Genomic DNA, 21,446 nt, shown 5'->3' on the forward strand with positions numbered 1-21,446 from the left:
GCAGAGAACTTCCTGTGTGATGAGTCATGGGGCTGGCTGAAGGGAGGTGTTAACTCCAGAGCAACGCCCTGTTGGGTGTTAACTTAGTCTACGCTAGGGGGAGGGGCCAACTCAAGAACCAATTGGCTCTAGTCATTCAGGCAGCGCTTGATGATGTCAAAAACTCTATAAGAGGGGACAGGACAGCTTGAAGCTTCCTTTTCCTTTTCCGGTTGGAGCCAGAGACGCCTACAGCCGAAGCTGAGCTGCCAGTAGCAGAGCTGACCCACATGGAGCGAGGAGTGCTGAGTGAGGACTGGAGGCTAGTGGGTAATCTTCTTACCGTAGAGGGGAAGCATGTACACGATTTTGCCTTACACCATCATGCTTCTCTGTGGCCTCCTGGTTACTCTTGTGAGGCAGACTTATTGGGCCTGGAAGCTTTTGATCAAAATATCAAAATGAGGACGCTGGTTTGTGGGCCTGTTACTGTGGAGTGTAAATACATGCTTTAGTTCTCCTGCCTTCTGCCTAGAGAATTCCTTATATCCTGCGGTTCTGAACCTTTCAGACATATATGAGATTCTCTTTGAAATCATAAATTCTGCCTTCCTAATATAGAGTTCAGGACAGCGCTTCTCAGAAAGGGGAGTAAGGGGTATCTAGGGCTAGTATGGGACTCTCAGGAGCATCGTGAGGTTTGTTGTGAGGAGAAGGGAGATAGTAATATAATCCTCACAGTAACTCTGTGAGTCAAGGAGTGTAAGCATCATTTTAACCATTTTACAGATGAAGTAACTGAGATGCAAAAGGATCATACGATTCACCCAAGATCCTAATATCCTAGGATCATAGATTTAGAGATGGAAATGACCTCAAAGATCATTTAGTGCAACCCCCTCATTTTACAGATGAGGAAACTGAGGCCCATAGAATTAAAGAGACCTGCTGAAAGGCACACAGGTGGCAGAGCTCTGCTTTGACTCCAAATTCAGACTTCCTTCCACCGCACTATATGCGGATTCTAAGTGGTGGAAGCAGGATTCAAATCCAGATCTTCTGGACTCCAATCCAATGTCATTAAAAGATGAACATGTTCTCCTAAGGAGGGTAAGGAGTCAGGGCTCTGGAGTGGAGGTGTGTGGCAGACCCAGCAGCAGCTGCAGGGCCAGGAGGTGGGGCTGGCTCAGGGAAGGAATCTGGCTACCTTGCTCTTGGCTTACAGAAAGGGGCTGAGGATGGGGGCAAGCTTGGATCTTTTTTTTTTAATTGTAGAAGATTAGGTTGTCCTTCTTAGCTTTTGTCTTATCTATACAAACAGCAGCAACAGCAACAGTATCTCTAGTACTTTATAAACCCTTTAATGTAGCACCACTTGGGCCTGCCTAATCACTGAATGGGAGTTGCCTCAATCAAAATGAGTACTTGGAAAGACCTTAGCTTAAAAAGGCCAAAATCTCCCAGTGCGTCCTGGGCCATCTCCAGTTGTCCTAATCTATATCTGCCCACTGGACCCACATGGCTCCAAAGGAGAAAGTGAGGCTGGCGACTTTGCAAAGCCCTCTCTCACTTAAATCCAATTCGCTTGTAAGTCATGGCATCGTCTTCCTGGTATCATGGTACTTTTTGAGAATGAAGGACAAACCACAACAACTTGGGTTTGACAACTTTTCTTTTCCTTCACAGCCCACAACCTGAGGAGATAGGAAGAACTGAAGTAGGTGTGGTGCCTTAGCTCCCTCCCCACGCCCCACACCCTATCCTGTTCTCCCCTTCCTTTAGTGGAAACTATAATGTTTCTCCATCTCTTCTGCTCTACATATCCCAACTCCCCAATTCTTCTTCATCTTTCTATTTTCTCTAGTTGGAGAATTCAGTGTCTTATTCACTTTTAAAGAACACAGATAATCCTGAGGAAGAAGTACCAGGACACTCAACTTATCAGAATCACTAAGAGTCGTGACCACCTCTATCCTTCCCGCAGTGAACCTAACCAGTTTATTCCCACAAGCACCAGGCTGAGGGGCCTGGTGGACCTAAGGCTGGAGACCAGCTGCTTCCTGAGCCAACTTTGCCATTCCACATGACTGGAAAACAACTGAACAACAACTATACTAGTTACTGTGGCCTTGGCCTAGTGTGGCCTGCCCAGTCATTCAGCTGGACTCTCTTATAGCTACTGCCTTTTATGTTATCTGGATTGGAGGACATAAATAAGCAACTTTGTCTTTCCTCTCCCTTATTCATATGCCCAGGGTCCTTCCTAGTTTTACAGTCAGACTGACTCTGTAGTTTTGGTTGCATTTCTGATTTTCCATTTTATCTCCTTTTTCATATATTTTATTTATTTTTTTTTGAGAATTTTTTTAACACTTAAATACAATATGATGAAAAGATTGCCATGTATATAGCTGACCACAAGTGAGGATTCAATATAAAACAATAAATTTCCATTTCAAGAAAACCTATATGATAAATACATTGCTTTCAAAGTTTCCCAGCTTTTCTTTGCTTCCTTGTTTGCTTTCTTTTCTTTTCTGTTGTGCACCTTTTGCTTAATTCCCCCCCCCCCCGCCAAAGAAGGCTACAATTAAGCATATATATATATATGTGTGTGTGTGTATATACATATGTACGTATATAATGTATGTGTGTACACACATAAATATCTATAAACATACACACATACACACATATGCACTCATACACAGATAGGTAAGACCATACTATGCGTACTTCCTCCTATCATCTATTTCTCTGGAGGTGCATAGCATCTTCTTTCATAAGTAAAATACATTTCTATGTTTTTCTAAGTCAACCAGCTCATCATTTCTTACACTACAGCAATAATCCTTTCAGGATTCAAATACTATCTTCCTTCATATGACTTTTAAGGTTAATTTGGATATTTACAATAATAAGAATGACTTGGTTGCTCAAAGTTGTTCTTAAAATAATACTGTTTTTACCGTATATACAATGTTCCCTTGGTCCTGCTCACTTCACTCTTCACTATTTTGTGGAGGTCTCTCCATGATTTTCTAAAATCATTGAGCTCGTTATTTCTTACAGCAGAGTAATATTCCATCATGAACATACGCCACAACTTGTTCAGCCATTCTCTAATTGACAGGCATCCCTGCAATATCCAGTTCTTTGCCACCACAAAGAGCTGCTATAAGTATTTTAGAACATGTGGGTTCTTTTCCATTTTCCCTAATAATGTTGGGAAACAGACTAATACTGGTATTGCTGGGTCAAAGGGTATAGGCAGTTTAATAAACTCCTTGGGCGTAATTCCAAATCTCTCTCCAAAATGGTTGGATCAGCCCACAGGTCCACCAACAATGAATTAAGGTCCCAATTTTTCCACATCCCCTCTAACATTTGCCATTTTCCCCTTCTATAATTTTAGACAATTTAATAGGTGTAAAATGATATCTCAAGGTTGTTTTAGTTTGCATTTCTCTAATCAATAATGATTTAAAGAATTTTTTGTATGACTATAAAGTGTTTTGGTTTCTTTATTGGAAAACTACTTTTTCATATTTGAAAAATATGAAAAAATATTTTTCATATTTGACTACTTATCAATTGTGGAATGACTTGAATTCTTATAGAATTGACAAAATTCTCCATATATGTAAGCTATGAAACCTTTATCTGAGAAACTATCTATAAATCCCCTCCCTCATTTTCTGATTTCCTTCTAATCTTATCTGCATTAGTTTTATTTTTACAAAATTTTTTTAATTTTATGTAATCAAAATTATCCATTTTACATCTCACAACAATCTATTTCTTCTTTGTTCATAAATTACTGACCTCTCCATAAGTCTGATAGGTAATATGTTCCATGTTTTTCAAATTTTCTTATAAAATCTGTTTATATTTAGGTAATGTATTCTTTTTGACCTTATTTTGGTAAATGGTGTAAGATATTGGTCTCCACACAATTTCTGCCAGACTGCTTTCCAGCTTTCCCAACAATTTTTTTTTTGCCAAATAATGAATTCTTATCCCCAAAACTTAAGCCTTTATACTTGTCAAACATGGGCTAACTATATTCATTTGCTGCTGTAGATTGTACATCTGCTCTGTTCCACTAATCTACTTTTCTATTTCTTAGCCATTACCAGATAGTTTTGATAATTATTGCCTTAAAATATATTTCAAGATCTGGTACTGCTAAACTCTTTCCTTCACATTTTTTCCATTAGTTTCTTTGATATTCCTGACCTTTTGTTCTTTGAAATGAATTTTATTATTTGTTCTAGCTACACAAAATACTTTTTTTGGTAATTTAATTGGGATGACATTGAATATATAGATTAATTTTGATAAAATTATTTTTATTATATTGTATGTATGTGTGTATATATGTATATTGTATGTAATATATATTATATTATATTATATATTAATATTTCTCCTTTATTTAAACCTGATTTTATTTGTATACAAAGTTTTTTATGGTTTTGGTCATATAGATCTTGGGTTTGTTTTGGTAGGTATATTCCCAGGTATTTCACGCTGTCTTCAGTTATTTTAAATGGAGTATCTCTAGTTATCTCTTCCTACAGGATCCTGTTGGTAATATATAAGAATGCTGATAATTTATGTGGGTTTATTTGATATCCTACTATTTTGCTGAAATAATTAGTTACTTCATTTAACTTTTTAGTTGTTTTTAGGATTTTCCAAATATATCATTATATCATCTGCAAAAAGGGATAATTTTGTTACCTTATTCCATATTCTGATTCCTTCTATTTCTTTTTCTCCTCTTATTGCTACTGCTAAGATTTCCAATACAATAATGAATAATATTGGTGATAGTCGGTATCTTTGTTTCATACCAGTTCTTACTGGGAAGGCTTCTAGCTTATCCCTATAACATATAATTTTTGCTAATGGTTTTAGGCAAATACTTCTTATCAATTTAAGGAAAAGTCTATTTATGCCTATACTATCAAGTGTTTTCAATAGAAATGAGTGTTGTACTTTATTAAATGCTTTTTTTCTGCATCTATTGATATTATATGATTTTTGTTACTTTTATTATTCATACAATCAATTGTGTTAATAGTTTTCCTCATGTTAAACTATTCTTGCATCCTTGGTATGAATCCCACTTGGTCATAAGGTATAATCTTTGTAATGTATTGTAATCTGTTAGATAGTATTTTATTTAGGAATTTTGCATCCATATTCACTAATGAAATCAAGCTGTAATTTTCTTTCTCTTTTTTACTTTTCCTGTTTTAGGCATCAGCATCATGTTTATTTCATAAAAGGAGTTTTGTAGAACTCCTTCTTTGCTATTATTCCAAATAATTTATTTAATATTGGAATTAGTTGGTCTTTAAATGTTCAATAAAATTCACTTGTAAATAAATCTGGTCCTGGTACTTTTTTTCTTAGGAAGCTTATGCATAGTCTATTCAATTTCTTTTTCTAAAATAGGTCTGTTCAGGTATTCTATTTCCTCTTTTGCTATTCTGGGCAGTCTGTATCTTTGTAAATATGCCTCTATTTCACTTAAGTGGTTAAATTTACTGGCATATAATTGGACAAAATAATTCCTTATAATTGCTTTTATTTCACCTTCTTTAGTGGTATAGTCACCCATTTCATTTTTGATACTAGTCATTTGGTTTTCTTCTCTCTCTTTTTAAAATCATATTAACCAATGGTTTCTCTATTTTATTGACTTCTTCATAATACCAACTGCAAGTTTTCTTTATTAATTCAATGGTTTTCTTACACTCAATTTCATTAATTCACCTTTAATTTTTAATACTTCCTTTATTTGTGACAGAGAGGGGGTTGTTTTCATTGTTGTATTGAGGTCACTTTTTGGTCTATGGAGGACAGAAGGTTTGTTAGTGTCCTGAACTGAAGAGAGCACTCTGAAGAATATAGAAATGGAACATACTATACTAGGTATCATGAGAAAAGCAGAGAAAGAAGAGTGAATTCAAAAGGTAGCTAACATGGGGGCTGCCGCTAGGTGGCAGAGTGGATAGGGCACTGACTCAGAGTGAGGAGGACCTGAATTCAAATTTGATCTCAGACTGGATGTGGGATCCTGGGCAAGTTACTTAACCCTGATTGCCTTCAAAAAGGATGGCTAATATGAAATTTGATAGAGTTAAAAAGGAAAGTCCTTTATTTAGATTTAAAAACTCAACTTCACAAGTAGAGGGTTAGAGAATTGTACCTAGAAGTGTGGTTTTTGGTGGCCAGCAAGTCTGGTACAATTAAATCCTGTGGTATGGGTCCTAGGTCTAGACTTGAAAGGGAACTTAGAGGGCCTCTAGTTCAAGCCCCTCATTTTACAGATGAGGAAATACTAGACTGTGATCCCAGGAACAGTGTCCTATAATCTTGGGTTGCATTTAAAAAGGAAAAATATCCATGATGAGAAAGATAATCATTCCACCACCCTGGGTAGGATACATTTGAATTATTATTAATATTAAATTCTGTTCTGCATACCACATTGAAAAATTGAACAACAAGGCAGAAGATTAGACATTTTCTTTGATCCCCATGACCTCTCAAACCCCTCCAAAATATGCATTAAGCACCAAAGATAAAGCAATGTCAGCTGTCTGCATGGACTAGGACACCCAAAATGCAAAAGAAGGTAGAAAAAAATGAAGATACCTAGCTTGAGCTCACTCAGGAACCTTCCCCCACTATCAAAAGCAAGGCTGTGCTAGTCAGCCCAAGGACCAACACACGGGCTTGCAACAAAACCCAACCTCACACTCCAGCTCCACCCCTCCCTCTTTCCAGTGCCCTGTCTCAAAGCTGCAGAGGTTTGCTTGAACTATAACAGAGAGCCAGTGTTACAGCAGTCCCTCAGGAGCAGAACCCTTTTTGGGGCCTTGACAGAGTCAAGGGAAAATAAGGGGACAAGGGGAGAAGACTGAAATGAACAAAGATCTTCAGAAGTAGAAAACTCAAGGACCTTGAATGCAGGCAGATAAATCGACAGGGAAAACATTAACAATAGAAGGAATTATGACCTCCAGGTCTGTTAATAAGTTCAGGCATCTATGAAGAAATACAGCAAAAGAAAAGATAATGACCGAACACTTGATAAGACAGAGGAACCTGTGGACTGTAATGGGAAGATGGAACCACAACATGCTGTTCTTGAGTAGTTCAAAAGAGAAATGAGAATTATGAGAGCAGAACTTATAGCCTGCAAAGTAAAAATAATGAGCAGAATAGAAAAATTTGAATCTACAATGTGGAGCCTCACCAAAGAAACAAATGAGAGAACACTAGGTTGCAGATGCAAATATACAGAAGTGAAAGACAATCCAGAAGAAGAGAAGCAAAAAACAATAAAATTCAAAGAAAATCTGCTCACTAGGCAAGGAAAACATAGCCATCTCAAAGACAGGATGCACAGCGACAACCTAAGAGTTATAGGTCTCCCAGAAGAACATGACAGGTCAAAAAATCTTAACAACTGCCCAGAACTTCTGAACATAGACAATTAAATAAAAATTCAAAGAATTTCCAGATATCCTTCAGAAAACAATCAAGGCTGCACACTCCAGAACAAATGATAGTTAAATGAACAATTCAATTGAAACACAAGTTTTGCAAGTGATCAAGAGAAAGACCTTCAAATACAAAGGAAAGGACATTCAAGACAATTCTGGACCCAAACAGAAAATATAGGAAGGAACGGAATAAGGTATTCTGAAGAGCAGTGGAGTCAGGATGCAGCCAGGAGTCACCTACTCTACATATCTGAATTACCTATAAATGAAAATGAAGAAAGAAATCTAACTGATTTTTTAATAATAATTATGGATTTAATTCAGTACTTGATCTATTTGTCCCTTTCTGCATTTGAAGAGCACATTACAGACACACTACATATGCGAGGGAATGGGGAAAAGGAAATGAGAAAAATAATATAAAACCAACAATTCTTCTCATATTCTACACACATTGGGTTATCATTTTAAAGCTAACCATCTGTATACTACATACTACTATAACTCCAAAAGAATATAATGATAAAAAAATATTCTGGGGATTTACTTACTAGAATTCAATTTTCTTATCAGCCCAAAAGATTTGAGAATCACTAATCAACAAAATAACCTCTTCTCTCACACATGTTAGAAGGGTCAAAACAAAAGCCTCTGAGGCAAAGAATTAAAGTACTAAACCTTCAAAGAATTGTTAGCTTGGTCTGCAACAAGTATTTGTGGCACTTATTAGATCTCCACTTTTATAAATACAGAATGAATGTAGCATACTAGATATTCAGTAAGCACAGTGTCATGTTTCTATTATTGAAGCTCTTTCTCAATTTTTAAGAATAATTTGTGAAGTATGGGCATTGATTGTTCTTTAAAAGTTTGATAGAAGACTTCCGGGGGTGGAGACAAGATGGCGGCTGGAAAGCAAGGACTTGCGTGAGCTTCCCACCATGTCCCTCCAAAAACCTATATAAAAAATGGCTCTGAACAAATTCTAGAATAGCAGAACCCACAAAATACCAGAGGGAAGCAAGGATCCAGCCTAGGACAGCCTGGATGGTCACTGGATGAGGTCTATCGTGCACGGAGTGGAGGGGATTGGAGCTCAGCGTGGGAGGCAGCAGGACCAGCCAGACCAGGAGCCGGGCAGAACAGGCCCTAGCACCCTGAATCAGTGAGCTGTGGCAGCTACCAGACTTCTCAATCCACAAACACCAAAGACAACAGAGAAGGTTAGTGGGAAAAGCTGCTGGCAACAGAGTTCGTGGTTCGGCCACCACCCCAGGGGCAGCAGGGGAGGTGCAGCAACAGAACTACAGCTGCAGTAACTTCCGGCCCCAGGACCACGTGGTGGGAGGAATTAAGTGGCGGATCAGAGCAGGAGTGAAGAGCCTGCTGAAGATTTGCGCCAGGTCCGGGTTGGTGGTTCTTGAGGAAGGAGGAGTGCTGGGGTGGCAGAGCTGGCTATATAGAAATAGCTCTGATATCAATGGCGCATCCCCTCAAGCTTGGAACAAAGTACTCTTTGCTCGACAAGCAGTCATACCCCGATGAAAAACTCAAGGGTCAAGTAAGTTGGTTGGGAACATGGCCAGGCAGCAAAAATGCACCCAGATTCAGTCTCAGACTTTGGATTCTTTCTTTGGTGACAAAGAAGACCAAAACATACAGCCTAAAGAAGTCAACAAAGTCATAGAGCCTACACCAAAAGCCTCCAAGAAAAACATGAACTGGTTTCAGGCCATGGAAGAGCTCAAAAAGGATTTGGAAAAGCAAGTTAGAGAAGTAGAGGAAAAATTGAGAAGAGAAATGAGAATGATGAGAGAAAACCATGAAAAACAAGTCAATGACTTGCTAAAGGAGACCCCAAAAAATACTGAAAAAAATGTTGAAGAAAACAACACTTTAAAAAATAGACTAACTCAAATGGCAAAAGAGCTCCAAAAAGCCAATGAAGAGAAGAATGCCTTGAAAGGCAGAATTAGCCAAATGGAAAAGGAGGTCCAAAAGACCCCTGAAGAAAATACTACCTTAAAAATGAGATTGGAGCAAGTGGAAGCTAGTGACTTTATGAGAAATCAAGATATTCTAAAACAGAACCAAAGGAATGAAAAAATGGAAGACAATGTCAAATATCTCATTGGAAAAACCACTGACCTGGAAAATAGATCCAGGAGAGATAATTTAAAAATTATTGGACTACCTGAAAGCCATGATCAAAAAGAGAGCCTAGATATCATCTTTCAAGAAATTATCAAGGACAACTGCCCTGATATTCTAGAGCCACAGGGTGAAATAGAAATTGAAAGAATCCACAGATCACCTCCTCAAATAGATCCAAAAAAGAAAACTCCTAGGAACATTGTCACCAAATTCCAGAGCTCCCAGATCAAGGAGAAAATACTGCAAGCAGCCAGAAAGAAACAATTTGAATATTGTGGAAAAACAATCAGGATAACTCAGGATCTGGCAGCTTCCACATTAAGGGACCAAAGGGCTTGGAATATGATATTCCAGAGGTCAATGGAGCTAGGATTAAAACCAAGAATCACCTAGCCAGCAAAACTGAGTATCATGCTCCAAGGCAAAATATAGATTTTCAATAAAATAGAGGACTTTCAAACTTTCTCAGTGAAAAGACCAGAGCTGAACAGAAAATTTGACTTTCAAACACAACAATCAAGAGAAGCATGAAAAAGTAAACAAGAAAGAGAAATCATAAGGGACTTACTAAAGTTGAACTGTTTTCTTTACATTCCTACATAGAAAGATGATGTGTATGATCCATGAGACCTCAATATCATAGTAGCTGAAAGGAATATGCATATATATATGTGTGTATACATATATATACATATGTGTGTGTCTATGCATGTATATGTGTAGATGTGTATGTGTATATATGTGTGTATGTGTATATATATATATATATACACGCAAAGGGCACAGGGCGAGTTGAATATGAAGGGATGATATCTAAAAAAATAAAAGCAATTTAAGGGATAAGAGAGGAACATATTGAGAGAAGGAGAAAGGGAGAGATAGAATGGGGTAAATTATCTTGCAAAGAAGTGGCAAGAAAAAGTGGTTCTGTAGGAAGGGAAGAGGGGGCAGGTGAGGGGGAATGAGTAAATCTTGCTCTCATTGGATTTGACCTGAGGAGGGAATACCATACACACTCATTTGGGTATCTTACCCCACAGGAAAGAAGGAGGAAGAAGATAAAAAAGGGAGGATGATAGAAGGGAGGGCAGACGGGGGGAGGAGGTAATCAAAAACAAACACTTTCCAAAAGGGTCAAGGTCAAGGGAGAAAATTCAATAAAGGGGGATAGGATAGGAAGGAGCAAAACATAGTTAATCTTTCACAACATGAGTACTGTGGAAGGGTTTTACATATTGATATGCATGTGACCTATGTTGAATTGCTTGCCTTCTTAGGGAGGGTGGGGGGGGGGGAAGAGGGGAGAGAATTTGGAACTCAAAGTCTTAAAAACAGACATTCAAAAACAACAACAAAAAAAATTTTTTTGCATGCAACTAGGAAATAAGATACACAGGCAATGGGGCATAGAAATTTATCTTGCCCTACAAGAGAAGAAGGGAAAGGGGGATGGGAGGGGAGTGGGGTGACAGATGGGAGGGCTGACTGGGGAATGGGGCAACCAGAATATACGCCATCTTGGAGTGGGGGGAGGGTAGAAATGGGGAAAAAATTTGTAATTCAAACTTTTGTGAAAATCAATGCTGAAAACTAAATATATTAAATAAATTTTAAAAAAAGTTTGATAGAAGTTCTTGTGCATCCATCAGGATGAGGAGGTTTTTTTCTTTGGTGGTTCCTTTACAGCTAGATTAATTTCCTTTTCTGAGATTGGGTTGCTTAAGATCTCTATTTGGGCTTCTGATAATTGAATATTTTATAGTTTTGAAGATATCCCTCTTTTTTATGTTCTCCATTTTTGTAGAATATAACTTCATAATATTCTCTCATTATTCTTATTTATTCCTTCTGATTTTGTTGTGATCTCACCTTGCTCATTCATTTTGTTCATTTGATTTTCTGTCTCTTCTTTTTAATCAGATTAGTTCTGAGGAGGGTGAACTCTGGTAAACCTTTGGCTGGGGTAGAGGCCTCAGGGCCTCTCTCACTCATAGCCACCAGGAAACCAGGGTGCCAGCCTCTGTTTGGGATGGAGCTGCCTCCTGTTTCTATTCCTTCCTTTGATACATTGTCTTGCAATATTTTATAAGATTCATATTATAGTTTGCTGGCAGCTGGGTGAGGTGAGGTACCAACAATTTACGGGATCTAACCTAACAATGAATTGGACTGAGAGATGACACTGTGCCCTGTAAGCAAGGAGTCCCTCATCCAGTGGCCATGGCACACTCAGAAATGAACTTGGTGGGGGCAGGGGGAGCCTTGTCACAATTGCTTTAATTTGAATCCACTCTTACCAGGGACTGAGGTGGAAGAGATGGAGAGTATATCCCTGGAGGGAAGTGCTTTGTATTTCTGTTCTTCCTATATCATCATAGTAAATATCTTTTTGTAAAAACTAATTGGTGTTAACTGGTTATATTGATTGTGAGGGCACTTATCACTGGGTCAATTACTAACTGTAACTGGTAATGCATATTGGAGAGAACACACCAGAGTAGGGGCTTGAACTTACAGCTTACAGCTTAAGCTTGAGCTTGCAGAAAAACCCATTGCCCCTCAGAAATACCCTGTCTGGGGCAGGGATAGGGAACCTGTGGCCTCAAGGCCACATGTGTCAGAACAAGTTTGTTCTGTGAAGTTTGGATTCAGTCAAAAAGCTGCACTTGGGGATCTAGAGGGCCACATGTGACTTCAAGGCTGCAGGTTCTCCACCTCTGGTCTGAGGCAATGAAAGATTAAGTGATTTGTCAACCATCAGTTGGTATGTACCATAGGAGGAACTGGAACGTGAGTCTTCCTTCCTATTTATTTCCTCAGTGACAAAGAAAACAAGTCTAATTCCTCTTCTAAATATGTCTATCTTTCTCCATTCTTCTGGAAGTAACAGTGCTGGCCTGTCAGCAGAAAGCAAATTGTGTCTCTTGGGTCAGTGCAATAGGATTGTTTTTTTCCCCTCAAAGTGTGGATTATGAGCCAAGAAAGCAATCCACACTCGCCATACAGTTGACCAAAATTGTTTATTGGCAAAGTTACTTGATAGGAATGTATACGCTTCACCCAAGCTTTGACTTCCAGATTCTTGAATACACTGGGGTGCTTGGGAACACAGCAATTGCTTTAGATAGGTGGTTGGGGTGATGGGGTCAATAGCTTTAATAGAGCTAATAGTCTTTAGTCAGTACTCCAGTTCAGTGACCAGTTTGGGGGATATTTCTCTGCCTTTGATTGGTAGCTTAGAAACCCATGTCTGGTGAACTGTCTCTCAGTCTACCAATTTTCTATAGGTTCTCAAAACTTAAGTTAGAAAAAGTGATAGTTCTGAGCTAATCAGCCTTTCCCCACTACAGTCCTAATGTTGGGCAAGGGTTCGGGAGAGTGTTAATACAGGACCAAGCACTACAGAATTCTCCACTTGGGTCCCTCAGACAAGGGCAAGCTCTTCAAGAATATTATGCACCAGTGTAATGTTAATGGGATATGGAAATCTTCCTCATCCATTAATAGGCCTATGTGACCTGCTTTGAACCCTGGCCCAGCTCACAGCTGTGATACATCATGAGTCACAGAGCCCGTTGGTGGGGGCGGGGGGACCTTGCTTAGGAGAGGCTTTCTTGTAGAAAGGCTTTCATACCTTCTGCTAATTTCTAATTAGGCACTGAGTCACAAAGGTGACTCAGCCTTCTGGCTCTGAGAACTGTGTATATACTCTGAGTTGGTATTTTGCTTTGGGGGTTCCTTTATGAGAAGGACCTTGTGATTCCCTGGTCGAGACTCTGAGTAGCCATATGTTCAGCCACTCCAACAGCTCAGATGTAAAGGTTCTCTAGATCCAGTGGTACATGTAAAGTGTATGGCAATATTGCTCTATTCAGGCAGTTAGGAGCCCTGTCAATTGGTCTTTTTGCTAATTTCTCTGCTTGTATTTTCTCTGACATTCAGGGTGCTGACCCTTCCCCTGAACTAGTGAATGTAATTAAGAGTAGGATTGTAACCCCTTTTTGAGCAGTCTTTCCTAGAAAAGCAGATCTAAGAACCTGTGCTAGCAGCCATCCTGGATATGCTAGGGTACTTAGCATTACAACAAGCTAATCAGGGCATGAAGTACACTCAGGTTAGGGGAGACATTCTAATCCAACACCATGTGCCTTGGGGTGGAGGTCTAATCTGGAGCAGATAGGAGACAAAGAACAAGAAAGGAGCAAGTCCAAGAAATGATAAGGCAAGAGGTAAGGCTCGGGAGTTGGGGAATGTGCTGAATCTGGAAACTGGGATATTCTGTTGGAAATATGTTATAAAGGATAGCAACAGCCTGTCCCCTGGACTTCTACATTTTTAAGGACAGGACTTTTCTCTTTTTTGCTCTGCATCAACTCTGAGTGGGGCCCAACGCCTAGTGTACCCAAGTTCACTGTCATCACTTGAACCCTGTGAGTTGTTTCTCACCATCTCAGCAATTTGGGGCTGTTGTTCCCCCAGGAGCTCCCAGAAATCTAGCCTCATTTCTGCAATTCTGCTACACTCCAAGGTCACTTCAGTCTGATCTCCTACCATAGACCTTGGGTTCTTACTGGATGGGGAATGAACAGTCCACCCTGCACAGGGCAAAATGTATCCTGTACCTGTCTAAGACTGACTAAATGAATGCTCTTCCTCCCTCCAAAAAGCATCCTGGCATCACTAGCTTCCTTCATGTCCCAGAGAAAATTCTCCTTTCTACAAGAAAACTCTAATAATAGGCTCTTGAGGTTCTCCAATAACCCCAGGCTACTTAGGGGAGCAGGCCCCCCAAAGACCTACATTCTGTCGGGAGATGCTTCTAGGAAGAAGGAGCCCCAGTTATGTCCCTGACATTTCACCACGTAGACAATTCAGCCATACTTCTATCCTTCTCACCCTGGTGTCTCTTCCCCCAAGGGACATTATAGAGCCCGAGGAAGTGGTTTGACCAGAAAACACTCCCTAGTGCGGACTGATGTAGCAATCACAGGGTTTTACTCAGATAGTCAGCAGGGTGACAAGAGGAACAGAAATCAAACATGCCTCAGGTTAGGATAGTGATTCTCCAAGTGTGATCCAGGACCACATTATTAAAAAAAAATTGTAAATAAAGATGTTACAATTAATGTAAAAAAAAGCCAACAGGAAAGATAGTAATGCAAAGCTGGGGTGGGAATGGTGAATATGGTTAAATCTTGTAAAAAGATCAAGGAGAATGAGACTTGAGATAAGGTGATCGATTGGTCATTGGTGACCTTGGAGAAAGATACTCCAATAGAGTGAGAAGGGTGAAAAATGCCTTACAAGAGAGTGAATGGATGATGAGGAATTAAGGGTAGATAACTCTTTCAAGAAGTCTGGTGGTTAAGGGAAGGAGTAAGACATTGAGCTATCTTCAGAAGAGTTGAAAAATCAAGGGAAGGGTTTTTAGGGTATAGGAGAGCTAAGCATGTTATAACTCGATGGGAAGGACAAGATCGATGGTGCAAGAAAGTCAGTGAAGATGATGAAAGATGATGAGATAAACAATGCAAGAAAGAGGACAAGGACTAAGAAGAAGCAGAAGATAGTCATATCGACAGTATAATCAGGCAATAAGGAGGAGAAAGATTTTTTTTTCTTGAAGATAACAGTAAAGCCAGAAAGGATGGGTAAAGACAGACACTTTAAGGTGAAGAGACGGGAAGGTGAGGAACCTCATGGTAAATCATCTCGATCTTACCAGTAATGTGAGATCTATAGTCATCCGCTAAGAATGAAGGAGGTGAAGGGTGGAATTGGTAATTTGAGAAGAATGGAAAAGATTTGGCATAGCCCCTTTGGGAATTTGATAAGGAAGCCTCTTATGTGGCTTCATATATTGGGCATGTCAACAAGGTTGATAGAAATAAGAATGGTCAAGGAGATAAGGATCATAGAATCATAGAATTTCAGAGCTAAAGGGACCTGGGTATGCATCCAGGCCATATCTGAGCAGAAGCCCATTTTATAACATTAAGAAAAGGGGTAATCCAGACTCTGCTTAAAGATTTCCAATGATGGGGAAGTCCCTTCCTCCTAAAACAGTCCATATTACTTTTGGATAGTACTAATTGATAGTAATTTCCCCCCTTACATAGGTCTGAAATTTATAGGGTAAAAAAATAAAATTTATTTTCAAATACTTTGTCAGTTATTAATCTCCCTTAAACCTTCTCTTTTGTAGGCTTAAAAAAATCCAGTTCCTTCAATTGATCCTTTTGGGCATGGTCTTTTAGTTTCCTCACTATGTTCATTGTTCTCCTCTGCGCATCTTCTAGCTTGTAAATATCCTCCCTAAAATATGGTGCACAGAATCAAATATAATATGCAAAATGTGATCTGATTAGATCAGAGTTTAGAATTCTTTCCTCTTTTTAGACATTATCCCTCAGGTACAATTAGCTTTCTCTTCTCCTTCCCCCCATTCTAAGGTGTGCTTGCACATGTTTAATAATCAGATCTCCTAAAAAATTTACACATTTCACACTTTTCAGTTTAATCTTCATTATTAACATTTTCTTCATCGCTTTCTTAAGTCCAAAAAATTGAGAAAACAATAAATCAAATTTTTATTTGTAGCATTTGTCAATTTCTCTGGTGTAGATGCTCACAATGTAAATTTAACAATCAGCTCTCCTGTGAAAGTATGAGCTGGTTCCAGCACACCACTGCCCTGTCACAGAACACTGCTACCTTACTTAGAAATTGCAATCTAATGGGGAAGACAACAAGCAAACAAATATTTACAAATAAGCTATACATAGGATAAACAGGAAATAATTGAGAGAGGGAAGGCTATAGAATTAAGAGGGGTTTGGAAAGGTTTCCTGTAAAATATAGGATTTTAGTTGGGACTTAAAGGAATCAGGGGAAACCAGGAGGTGGAGATGAAGAGGGATAGCATCCCAGGCATATGGGACAGCCAGAAAGAAATGTCTAAAGTTGAGAGATAGTGCCCTTGTTGGTAAAACAGCAAGGAGGCCAGTGTCAATGGAAAAAATTAATACATGTCGGGGAACAAGGTGTAGGAAGACTAGAAAAGTTTAAGGGGCTAAGTTATGAAGGGCTTGGAATGCTAGAGGATTTTATATTTGATTTTTGTTGTTGTTTTTCAGTTGTGTCCAACTCTTTGTGACCCCACTTTGGGATATACTTGGCAAAGATACTGGGGTGGTTTGCCATTTCCTTCTTTAGCTCATTTTTACAGATGAGGAAACTGAGGCAGACAGGGTTAAGTGACTTGCCCAGGTTTACACAGCTAGTAAGTGTCTGAGGCCAAATTTGAACTCATAAAGATGAATCCTCCTGATTCTAAGCCTAGTGCTTTATCCACTGTACCATCTAGCTGCCCCATTTTGTATTTGATCCTGACTGCAATAGGGAACCACGGGAGTTTATTGAGTAGGAGGTGAAATGGTCAGGCATTTGCTTTAGTGTAATAACAATGCTGTTTTCCACTACTGTGGCTATGTAAGGCCAATAACACCAGCACACAGGAGGGCTGCTAGCACAGGTTCTTTGATCTGCTTTTCTAAGGAAAGCAACTTTAAGGGGCTTACAATCTCACTTTGATCAAACATACATATATCATTCACTTAGTTCAGAGGAAAAAGTCAGCACCCTGAACTCCAGAGAAAACACAAACAGAAATTACAAACAGAGAAGAGATGAACAGATCAACCTACAGGCTTCTGTCTGACTATAGCAATACATACATAGTTACCAGAGAGAGAGGCGCCAGCATCTGGATTTTCAAAGCCGGGAGGCTCCTCAATGGCTGGTCCTGGTCTGGTCCTGGTCTGGTCAAATGACATGACATTCTTCCAGTGAGTGAGCCCCAAACAAAATGCTAACCTCAGAGCTTCTTCAGAGTCTTCATGCCTTTTGAGGACTTCACACCTCTCAAGGGCTTCATGTCTCTCATGACCTAATTAGCAAAAGGTTGTGGGCCTTGCTGCAAACAAAGGGAAGACTCAAAGGCACTTGATTGCCTTATTGCTGAGAAGCATTCCAAAACAAAAGACAACAAAAATGTCCCACTTTGCTTGCCATTACATTTAAGAAAATCACTTTGGTGCAAGATGGAAGATGAATTGGATTGAGGAAAGACTTGAGGCAGGAAGACCCACCAGCAACATATTGCAAAGGTCCAGGAGTGAGGAGATGAGGGCCCACACAAGGGTGGTGACAGTATCAGAGGAGAGAAGGTGGAATAGTGGAGAGATGTTACAAAGATGAAATTGTTCTTGGTTCTCCCCACCTGGACCAAGGAGACTCCATGACAGCTTATCTGGTACTTGAAGAGGATGATCTTGTTCCCTTGAGCCTTTTCTGCTCTAAGAGAAACATTCTCACTTCCTTCAAGGGATTCTCATTTGACAGAGACTTTAGACCCTTCACACAACTCTTCTGGTTGCCTCCTCTGGGCAATCTCTAGCTTGTCAATGTCCCGCCTAAGATTCAATACTCTGGATGTGTTCTGACCAGGGCAGAGTACAGTGGGCTACTACCTCCTTTTCCTAGACACTATTTCTCTCTTAATGCAACACAAAATCAAATAATTTTTTTGGATACTATATTGTATTTTTTTGCTCATTGTGAATTTGCACTCCATCAAACATCCTGGTATATTTTAGATAAAACACTGCCTAGTAATGCTTCCCTTATTTTCTACTTATGAAACTGATTTTTTTAACCCAAGGGAAGTACTTTACTTTTAGTCCTTTTAATTTTCATCTGATTAAATTTGGCCCAATGTTCTAGTCATCATTGTATAAGTTGTTTTCTTGGTTCCATTCACTTCACTCTGCATCAGTTCATACAAGTATCCCCAGGTTTCTTTGAAAATAGCCACCTTGGCTCTACCCTCATCCTCCCTTTATTCCATGGGAATAGGGACTAATTTGGTGAGTTCACTAATAAGAGAACAGTAAAATGAGGAAACTCCTTCTACTAATACAGGTTAGCACCTTCTCTGCAATTTACAGTCTTAGAAAGTGGTCTAAAATATTGAGTCCAAATAACCTGCTCAGGGTCACAACCATTCTATATCAGAGAGAGAACTTGAACCCAGGCCTTCCTGGCTCTGAGGCCACTTCTCCGGCCGCTACACCAGAGGGGTCAGACACAAGACCTGTGGGCCACCTGCAATCTAAAACACTCCTGAGTGTAACCCAAATCAGACTAAAATGTAATTGGGAAATTTTACAAAAGAAATAAAAACACAATAAAACATAGATAATATTGCATTTGAAAACTAAGCATTATGTGGCCAGCAGGGATCTTTTTCTATGGTTTACTGGCCCCCTGTTTCTACATGAGTTTAACACTGCTACAATATACCATACCATCTCCACACCACACCATCTCTCTATATCCCCTAATATAGTTTAGAAAACCCAACGAACCCTGGAATACCCTCTTTTTGTTGTCCTTAACTTTCCATGCCAGCCTCAGCTTATTCTGAGCATTAGTAGTCCATACCATTTTTATAGGACCATGGCATGCTTTTGTGTGCTGTCTCTCTATCCCCATCTCCTAATACAATGCTTAGTGTATAATAGGTGGTTATTGACTAATATGTTGATGCACCCTAGGTTACTAACCTTTGCCTCCATCGTCTCTATCATCTTTTCTTTATATTTATATTTTATGTTTATGTTTATATTTTTATATGTTTATGTTTATATTTCCCCCAGTTACATGTAAAAACAATTTTTAACATTCCTTTTCAAAATTTGGAGTTCCAAATTCTCTCCCCTCTTCCCTCTCCCTCCCCCATTGAGAAGTCAAGCAATTCAACATAGGTCATACATGTGTGCTGTGAAAGAAAACATAGAAAAAAAACCCTCAAGAAAAATAAAGAAAGTCAAAAAAAGTGTGCTTCAGTCTGTATTCAGACACCATCATTTCTCTGGGGATGGATAGTATTTTTCATCATAAGTTCTTCAGAGTTGTCTTGGATCACTGTATTGCTAAGAATAGCTACGTCATTCACAGCTGATCATCTTACAATACTGATGTTATTTTGTACACCGCATCAGCTTCTATAATTTTTTCCAGGTTTTTCTGAAAGTATCTTGTTCATCATTTCTTTTTTCTTTCTTTTTTTTTCACAGTTCCTTTTGTCTCAAAAATTGACATTTATTCAAAGTCAAAAAAGGGAAAAAGTGACAAAGGTGTCCATCCCTTGTTTCCCTCCCCCCCGTCCAGCTCCTTCTTCCCCCATTCCAGAGAACAGGGCCCTGGGTTAAATCAGATGGGGAAGCCCCTCAGATGAGGTCAGCCACATTGAGAGGTATCTCCTCCATGGAGGTATTATAGGTCTTACTGTCTCGAAGAATCGTCTTGTCTTCTTCTGTCACCACATCTTTACCGCCGAAGCACCCACCATGGCCAATTCTATGACTACAATTCTCCTGGTTAGCGAGAAGGTCATAATTAATAGCCAAACACACTTGCTGAATATCAATACCTTTGGCCAATAGGTCAGTGGTAATAAGCACCCAACTGGAACCTGAGCAAAACTCCGTCATAATTACATCATGTTCTTTTTGGTCCATGTCTCCACGCATTGCAGAGATAGTAAAGTCACAGACATGCATTTTCTCAGTAAGCCAGTCCAACTTTCAGCAAGTATTGATGAAGAGAACAGCTTGGGTAATAGTCACCATTTCATATAGATTGCCCAAGGTATCTAGCTTCCACTCTTCTCATTCCACATTTATGTAAAACTGACGAATGCCTTCCCATGTCAACTCCTCCTTCTTGACTAGAATCCCGATAGGATCCCTCATAAACTTCTTGGTCACTTCCAGCACATCTGAGGGCATGGTGGCAGATAGGAGTACCACCTGAGTATTGCCACTGAGTATCTGGAATATATCATAGATCTGGTCCTTAAAACCATGACTCAACTTTTCATCTGCTTCATCTAGAGCGAACATCTTTATGCATTTAGGAGATAAGTATTGTTGGTTAAACATGTCAAAGACATGGCCTGGGGTGCCAACAATGATGTGGGGAGCTTCCACCTGCAACTTCTGAACCTCAGTCCTAACATTTGTTCCTCAAACGCAGACGTCGAATGAGGCACCCAGTTCAAGTGCCATCACTGCTTTTTGGATCTGTTGACCTAGCTCTCCAGTGGGTGCCAAAACCAACACCTGTGTGGCCTTTAAGTCCAGTTCAATCTGTTGCAAAATGGAAATGGCAAAGGTAGAAGTCTTCCCAGTCCCAGACTTGGGTTAAGCAATCACATCATAACCCTTGATACAAGGAAGAATTGTACATTGCTAAATAGCAGATGGTTTCTCAAAAGTAAAGGCATGTATACCATGAAGAAGAGATTCTAAGAGGTTCATATCATCACAGCTATCCACAATCTCATTCCAGTTACTCTTGATGACACCATCAGGGTCCATTCCATCGGGCCATTGTCTCTGGATCGGGAATCCTGACTAGCAGACATGATCCTGGGAACTAGCCTCATCATAGCATAATAGTATTCCATCATAATCATATACCACAATTTGTTCAGTCATTCCTCAATTGATGGGCATCCCCTCACAATTTCCAATTCTTTGACACCGAAAAAAGAGCTGCTATAAATATTTTTGTACATATAAATCCTCTTCTTTTTTGTTTTTTTTTTAATCTCTTTTGGGATATAGACCTAATAGTGGTATTGATAGATCAAAAGGTATGCATGGTTTTATAGCCTTTTGGGCATAGTTCCAAATTACAGAATGGTTGAATCAGTTCACA

The 21,446-nt window shown here is 39.4% G+C and overlaps 1 pseudogene; it reads right to left on the bottom strand.

Moving 5' to 3' along the window:
- Positions 1 to 19,951: 19,951 nt before the first annotated feature.
- On the bottom strand, positions 19,952 to 21,150 carry LOC118845848 (annotated as a pseudogene).
- Positions 21,151 to 21,446: the final 296 nt, after the last annotated feature.

This window comes from Trichosurus vulpecula, chromosome 4 (genome assembly GCF_011100635.1).
Source record: "Trichosurus vulpecula isolate mTriVul1 chromosome 4, mTriVul1.pri, whole genome shotgun sequence".
NCBI classification, from domain to species: Eukaryota; Metazoa; Chordata; class Mammalia; order Diprotodontia; family Phalangeridae; genus Trichosurus; species Trichosurus vulpecula.